The sequence below is a fragment of the Oncorhynchus mykiss genome, chromosome 2, assembly GCF_057628025.1.
Source record: "Oncorhynchus mykiss isolate SJ-2025 chromosome 2, ASM5762802v1, whole genome shotgun sequence".
Classification (NCBI taxonomy): domain Eukaryota; kingdom Metazoa; phylum Chordata; class Actinopteri; order Salmoniformes; family Salmonidae; genus Oncorhynchus; species Oncorhynchus mykiss.
The window spans coordinates 69519800-69526211 of record NC_143023.1 but is presented as its reverse complement, the minus strand read 5'-3'; the positions used below and the strand labels follow the sequence as shown (position 1 = coordinate 69526211).

The window sequence follows — 6412 nt, the reverse complement described above, 5'->3', positions numbered from 1 at the left end:
AGGTGTCTTTTATACAGGTAACGAACTGAGATTAGGAGCACACTCTTAAAGGGAGTGCTCCTGATCTCAGCTTGTTACCTGTATAAAAGACACCTGTCCACAGAAGCAATCAATCAATCAGATTCCAAACATTCCACCATGGCCAAGACCAAAGAGCTCTCCAAGGATGTCAGGGACAAGATTGTAGACCTACACAAGGCTGGAATGGGCTACAAGACTATTGCCAAGCAGCTTGGTGAGAAGGTGACAACAGTTGGTGTGATTATTCGCAAATGGAAGAAACACAAAATAACTGTCAATCTCCCTCGGCCTGGGGCTCCATGCAAGATCTCAACTCTTAGTGAAGAGAGACTGGCATGCATAGTATTAATATTAGCATGTCTGTGTGTGGAATAAAGGTGATTTAGAGTCTTGTCACATCTAGTTGCACAGGTGACATACTGGTAAAAATGAGGTAAAATGGATTAAAGTTTCCCTGCTTTAAAATCACTGGCCAGAAATGTTCATGTTTGCTTATCTACTGTAGACTAAGGTCCAGGTGTGTGAAGAGGACTGCTCCTGTTTACAGTGAGACAGACATTCTCCTGACTATATTTTTTCATTTAGTGAAATACTTTCATCCATTACTACCTTTATGTAGCTGGGATTCGATCTTTGGCATTTGAATTAGATTTAAACCCTTTTATCCAGATATTGGTCTGAGAGGTTTCCTTTTTTAAAAAGCTGGCAGAGGCATTCCTATCCTCTCCTTTCCATTTACTTCCCTTCTCCTCCTCTCTTTCTCCCAGCTCTCTACATTATTCAGAGACCAAGCTGTTAAGAGTGAGGGCCCCAAAGTGCCTTTCCTTTCCTCCACAGAGCTGCTCAAGGAGCTCCCCTCCAGGAACCTCTCACTGCATCAGGGCCGCCCATCCCTACACACTCTCCCTCAAATACCGGAGGCTGGAAACACATCATGGTGTCCTCCGAGATCACATAAGAAGCAGTAGCACATAATGCAACAGATGCAGAACAACAGACACTGGACATTGTGAAAGTGGTTTAAATTGAAAATGATTTCATGAAAATATGCAGCATTGTCATAACACATTGCTTGTCCTGCCACTTAACACCAAGCTTCACTAAAACTATTTAAATAGCTACGTACAACGCAACTGGACTGCTATTGCAACAACACATCATCAGTAGGGTAAAACTAACCTGTCTCACGACGGTCTAAACCCAGCTCATTGTTACATAGGGCTTTCACTGTACCTGGACATAAAAGTACCATGTAAAGCCATAGATTTAGCGATGCATGATATACTGTAAAGTGGGACCAGATGACAGTCATACACTCAGGTACTGTATATATATATATATATATATATATATATATACAGTACCTGTAACGATCGTCCTCTTCTGAGGAGGAGGAGTAGGAGAGATCGGACCAATGCGCAGCGTGGTAAGTGTTCATAGCTTTTAATGATGTACTAGAACACTGAACAAAACAATAAATAACAAATGAACAGTCCCGTAAGGTGAAAGACAAAAACACTAAAGAGGAAATAATCACCCACAACTCAAAAGTGAAACCAGGCTACTTAAGTATGGTTCTCAATCAGGGACAACGATAGACAGCTGCCTCTAATTGAGAACCATGCCAGGCCAAACACAGACATCCCAAATCATAGAAAAAAGAACATAGACAACCCACCCAACTCACGCCCTGACCATACTAAAACAAAGACATAACAACAGAACTAAGGTCAGAATGTGACAGTACCAGTCAAAAGTTTGGACACACCTAGTCATTCAAGGGTTTCTTTATTTTCACTACATTCTACATTGTAGAATAATATTGAGGAAATCAAATCTATGAAATACATATATGGAATCAGGTAGTAACTAAAAAGTGTCAAACAAATCAACATTTTATATTTGAAATTCTTAAAAGTAGCCACCCCTTGCCTTGATGCTAGCTTTGCACACTCTTGGATTCTCGCAACCAGCCTCATGAGGAATCAAATCAAATTTATTTATATAGCCCTTCTTAGATCAGCTGATACCTCAAAGTGCTGTACAGAACCCCAGCCTAAAACCCTAAACAGCAAGCAATGTAGGTGTAGAAGCACGGTGGCTAGGAAAAACTCCTTAGAAAGGCCAAATCCTAGGAAGCAAGAGAGAAACCAGGCTATGGGGCGTAGCCAGTCCTCTTCTGGCTGTGCCGGGTGGAGATTATAACAGAACATGGCCAAGATGTTCAAATGTTCATAAATGACCAGCATGGTCAAATAATAATAATCACAGTAGTTGTCGAGGGTGCAGGAGTAAATGTCAGTTGGCTTTTCATAGCTGATCATTGAGAGTTCTCTACTGCTCCTGCTGTCTCTAGAGAGTTGAAAACAGCAGGTCTGGGACAGGTAGCACGTCCGGTGAACAGGTCAGGGTTCCATAGCGCGGGCAGAACAGTTGAAACTGGAGCAGCTGCACGGCCAGGTGGACTGGGGACAGCAAGGAGTCATCATGCCAGGTAGTCCTGAGGCATGGTCCTAGGGCTCAGCAACTCCGAGAGAGAGAAAGAAAGAAAGAGAGAATTAGAGAGCGCATACTTAAATTCACACAGGACACTGGATAAGACAGGAGAAATACTCCAGATATAACAGACTGACCCTAGCCCCCCGACACATAAACTATTGCAGCATAAATACTGGAGGCTGAGACAGGAAAGGTCAGGAGACATTGTGGCCCCATCCGATGATACCCGGGGGGGGGGGGGGGGGGGGGGGGCAGGGCCAACAGGCAGGATATAACCCCACCCACTTTGCCAAAGCACAGCCCCCACACCACTAGAGGGATTTCTTCAACCACCAACTTACCACCCTGAGACAAGGCCGAGTATAGCCCATGCTTTTCCAACAGTCTTGAAGGAGTTCCCACATATGCTGTGCACTTGTTTGCTGCTTTTCCTTCACTCAATGGTCCAACTCATCCCAAACCATCTCAATTGGGTTGAGGTCATGTGATTGTGGAGGCCAGGTCATCTGATGCAGCACTCCATCACTCTCCTTCTTGGTCAAATAGACCTTGCACAGCCTGGAGGTACTGTATGTTTTGGGTCATTGTCCTGTTGAAAAACAAATGATAGTCACAGTAAGCCTAGTGGTTAGACCGTTGGACTAGTAACCGGAAGGTTGCAAGTTCAAACCCCCGAGCTGACAAGGTACAAATCTGTCGTTCTGCCCCTGAACAGGCAGTTAACCCACTGTTCCTAGGCCGTCATTGAAAATAAAAATGTGTTCTTAACTGACTTGCCTAGTTAAATAAAGGTAAAAAAAGATATTTTTATTATATATATATTTTTTAAAGCGCAGACCAGATGGGATGGTGTATCGCTGCAGAATGCTGTGGTAGCCATGCTGGTTACGTGTGCCTTGAATTCTAAATAAATCACCAGTGTCATCAGCAAAGCACCCCCACACCATCACACCTCCTCTTTCATGCTTCACGGTGGGAACCACACACGCAGAGATCATCGGTTCACCTACACTGCGTCTCACAAAGACACGGCAGTTCGAACCAAACATCTCACATTTTCACTCATCAGACCAAAGGATAGATTTCCACTGGTCTAATGTCCATTGCTCATGTTTCTTGGCCCAAGCAAGTCTCTTGTTCTTATTGGTTTCCTTTAATAGTGGTTTATTTGGAACAATTCGACTATGCAGGCCTGATTCACGCGGTCTCCTCTGAACAGTTGATGTTGAGATGTGTCTGTTACTTGAACTCGGTGAAGCATTTATTTGGGCTGCAATCTGAGGTTCAGTTCACTCTAATGAACTTATTCTCTGCAGCAGAGGTAACTCTGGGTCTTCATTTCCTGTGTCGGTCCTCATGAGAGCCAGTTTCATCATAGCGTTTGATGTATTTTGCGAGTGCACTTGAAGAAACTTTCAAAGTTCTTGAAATGTTCTGTATTGGCTGATCTTCATGTCTTAAAGTAATGATGGACTGTCATTTATCTTTGCTTATTTGAGCTGTTCTTGCCATAATATGGACTTGGTCTTTTACCAAATAGGGCTATATTCTATATACCACCCCTACCTTGTCACAAACACATTAAGAAGGAAAGAAATCGCACACATGAACTTTTAACAAGGCACACCTATTAATTGAAATGCATTCCAGGTTTCTACCTCATGAAGCTGGTTGAGAGAATGCTAAGAGTGTGCAAATCTGTCATCATATAGAATGTGGCTACGTTGAAGAATCTCAAATCTCAAATATAAATTGATTTGTTTAACACTTTTTTGGTTACTACATGATTCCATTGTTATTTCATAATTTTGATTTCTTCACATTTCTTACATTCTACAATGTAGAAAATAGTAAAATAAAGAAAAAACCTTGAATGAGTAGGTGTGTCCAGACTTTTGACTGGTACTGTATCTTGTTATGGCAGCGATCCCCGTACAGGGACCAACATCAGGGGAAATTTCAGAGTGACAACTAAAAATACAATTTCGTAACATTAAACATTCTTGAAAATGCAAGTGTCTTACACCCTTCAAAAGATTAGAATCTTGGTAATCAAACTACGTTTTCCAATTTAAAATAGCTATTACAGAGAACAAATCCCATGCTTTTGTTTGAGAAGAGCAATCAAGAACAGAAACATTTTCTGCCATGACAGTTTTTACACATTCACATCTGAAGGTAAAATTCTGACTTACATTCTGATATGTTGCTCTTATTTCTCTTCCTGAGTATCTCATTGATCAAATGAAGTGCCGTTTTCTTTGATAAAATCCATTTTTATAGCCTAAATCTAAACATTTTGTAAACTATTTGTGCCGTGAATTCCATCTCTATCAATTTTTGACGGAGCATTCGGCGTGATTCGTCCCTGTAAACAATCGTTTATATAGTCATGGTGGGTTTCAGTGCATTCCTCTGGATGTTTGCAACACAGTCAAACATCATTGTTTTTATGCGGGGAGAATTGACTGAAGTGAGCTGATTTGAAGACAACGATAAATGACTACCTGACGCACCAATAATTTTAGCGAAGCTTCATTGATTGACTATATTTCTGCCCAATGACCACTGATCGTCTTGAAATCTAGCTGGGTAGATGTCCAATGAGCTGAGGTAAACTCCAGTATGTAATGGTTTGGGGTTGGACCACAATTACTTGGTTGTAATCGCACGCGCAGGGAACTCCATTTTCGCCTTGACGATCAGAGCAGTTGCTGTAAGGCTTTTTACAGCAGCTGTATTTCGGAAAGTTGTAGTTTCAACGATTTCATTGAAGATATCCTGGCGAATACATCATGTAAAGCGAAGTCAAACTCTAAAGTAAAAGTGAAAGTGAGACAGATTTTTTGTTTGAGGAATCTTGGAGTGTTATGATTCAAACGAACTGAGGAGCTGTTTCTGCAAGGACAGGACATACTTCTGGACGGGTAAGTGCTAATGCCGTTTTATGAAATATAAAAATATATATGTTATATATAAATACATTTTAAAAAAAATTAAAAATGCAATGAAATGTGTAGTTTGTTTTTGTGTGTGTGTGTGTTGGTTTGTTTGGGTGTGTGTGTATATATATATATATATATATATATATATATATATATATACACATAGTTATAGTATATAACAATGGCCGGAGTTGAATGGAACACCTTAGTGACTGTTCCCTCTGCTCTATACAATCAATACATATCTGTTTATTTTATGTGATGATAAAAGGCTCATACAATACAAATATTTTTTTATTGTTTTCTTTCACAGTGATAGCGACTCCGACTGGGAGCGCCCGGTGCCAAGCTGCCCGCTCTACCTCTGCCCCCAGTGGTGTTCATATGCCACAGTTCATTACTGCAGGCATGACTGTGCCTCAGGGCCAAAAGGGCACAGCATGGAGGCGTCGTTGTGTTCTGTGTCGCATGAAATGCACCACTTGTTCAGTTTGCCTCTGCTTTACATCAGAAAGAGACTGCTATGGGACAGGGCACAGGCAGCAAAATACTGTGACGAGGATTTCCAAGGGGTGTACAGTTTTTTTTTTTATATTTATTTTCTAATATTTTTTTAAACATTTTTTTTTGTGTGTGTGTGTGTGTGTGTGTTAGAATTGCTTTTTTATGTGTTGTATATAGTTATTTGCACTGCTGTATATAGTTTTAGGTCATTTCACCAATTCGGCCACTTGGGTACATTTGGGCAACTTGTGTGGGACACCTGGGTGACTTCATGCTAAATGTCATGTAGCTCACCCATTCCTGAAGTTATCAGTCTGAAACTTTGCACACCTACAGTTGCCCTCTTGTGTTATCCATCAAAATGATCTCCAGCATCCTATCTGACTGTGTGGCGATTCTAGTACATGTGAAAGATGATACTACAACAATAAAAAACAGAAAAC

General features: G+C 41.1%; 2 long non-coding RNA genes across 2 annotated transcripts; one reads left to right on the top strand and one right to left on the bottom strand.

Annotated features, from left to right (window-relative positions):
* Positions 1-1793: 1793 nt before the first annotated feature.
* LOC149985199 (uncharacterized) lies at positions 1794-4969 on the bottom strand. The gene is made up of 3 exons (XR_016488054.1): positions 4716-4969; positions 2862-3109; positions 1794-2548 (listed from the first exon to the last, which is right to left on the bottom strand). It is a non-coding gene; the product is annotated as an uncharacterized LOC149985199 (long non-coding RNA).
* Positions 4970-5171: 202 nt separating this feature from the next.
* Positions 5172-6412, top strand: LOC149985198 (uncharacterized). Its single transcript, XR_016488057.1, has 2 exons — positions 5172-5447; positions 5779-6412. It is a non-coding gene; the product is annotated as an uncharacterized LOC149985198 (long non-coding RNA).